We start from the raw sequence: 1,333 nt of genomic DNA, 5'->3' as shown, positions 1-1,333 counted from the left end.
TTTACATCATATTTATTGTCAACTACAGTCTGCGACTATCCCTGCCAATCCCAATATCTTAACATACATATGGTAGAGAGTGGATACAATATTTACCTTGCAAATATTTTAGATAGACTAAGTTTATCCAGTTTGATCACAAAATAAACAACAAACTAAACTATAAACAAATGTACAACATTCAAGGGAGTTGTCTCAAACCATGCAGTATACCATGCTATTACAATTTAATTCATACATACATGTACACTAAACATGTATTATAATGATATTAAAAATCTTATATTAAAAATCTCACCTCAAGCGCTGACAATGAATTAAAGTTTTTAATATCTTCAGTGACATTTCTTTGATTTCATTAGATGATAGATCTAGTCTAGTCAGTTCAACCTGGTCCCACCATCTCTCATCAACATCAAATGAAGCAGTACTACCATCAGGAGGATCAATATTGAGTCTCCACAGTTTAGGAGGAATAACACTCAGTAATGCCCCAGTAATAGAGGATATGCGTGCTAAGTATATTCATAGCTTTTAAGTACCGTATATCCAACCCACACAGTAAATTGGCCGCCATGTTGGACGTCAAGTTTATTAAGAGTTCAATGGGGGAAAACACATTTTCTTGCCTTGCTACCTTCTTGAGGCCTTTTTCGGAAGCTCAGAAAGCATCCTGAGGATCTAATGGGGTCTAGTAGTCACCTGAAAGATTGCTATCAAGAAATACGGAGCGGTTTTCTGGTACCAAGCCTTTTTCTATCTTTTCTCCATTGCTGCCAATGGAAAGTTGACGTCCAACGAACTAATTTTTTTTCTTGAAAGTTATTACGGTATGCAATGAATACATTTATTTTGCAATGAATATACTTAGCACGCATATCCTCTATTATAGACATTCACCCACTAACTTTCATACATCCACTTGTTCATTAACAGGTCATAAAAATGAAAATCAAAAAATCATTTAGATCATATTTGGTAAAATAAAAAACATGTTACAAGTGTCACACAGCCTCCTACCTGTTTGACTGGTTCAGTGAACCGGTTTTACGAGCTTGTTTCAATAAGGATTCTGGTACAGTCCCCTCCTTACCTACCCCATCACTTTGACTAGGAGAAGTGAAGAAGTTTGGATTTGGCTTGAGTCTAGTAGACTGAACCAGCAGATTTTCTACTGGCACCACGACTGGAACTCATTTTGATTTTATGAATTTGGACAGATGGGTGTGGTCTTATCTTGCATAGTATAGTAGTTAGGGCGTAACTCTAATATCTATGGTTAGGGTGGGGCTGGTATTTGCAAGAATGGCATCTAAAAGTGAGTGCCACTATT

General features: G+C 36.5%; 1 long non-coding RNA gene across 1 annotated transcript; it reads right to left on the bottom strand.

Moving 5' to 3' along the window:
* Positions 1–8: 8 nt before the first annotated feature.
* LOC109593126 (uncharacterized) lies at positions 9–573 on the bottom strand. The gene is made up of 3 exons (XR_002190748.1): positions 299–573; positions 97–160; positions 9–41 (listed from the first exon to the last, which is right to left on the bottom strand). It is a non-coding gene; the product is annotated as an uncharacterized LOC109593126 (long non-coding RNA).
* Positions 574–1,333: the final 760 nt, after the last annotated feature.

The sequence above is a fragment of the Amphimedon queenslandica genome, unplaced genomic scaffold (assembly GCF_000090795.2).
Source record: "Amphimedon queenslandica unplaced genomic scaffold, v1.1 AMPQUscaffold_2768_Cont25231, whole genome shotgun sequence".
NCBI classification, from domain to species: Eukaryota; Metazoa; Porifera; class Demospongiae; order Haplosclerida; family Niphatidae; genus Amphimedon; species Amphimedon queenslandica.
This window is presented reverse-complemented; position numbering and strand designations above follow the sequence as displayed.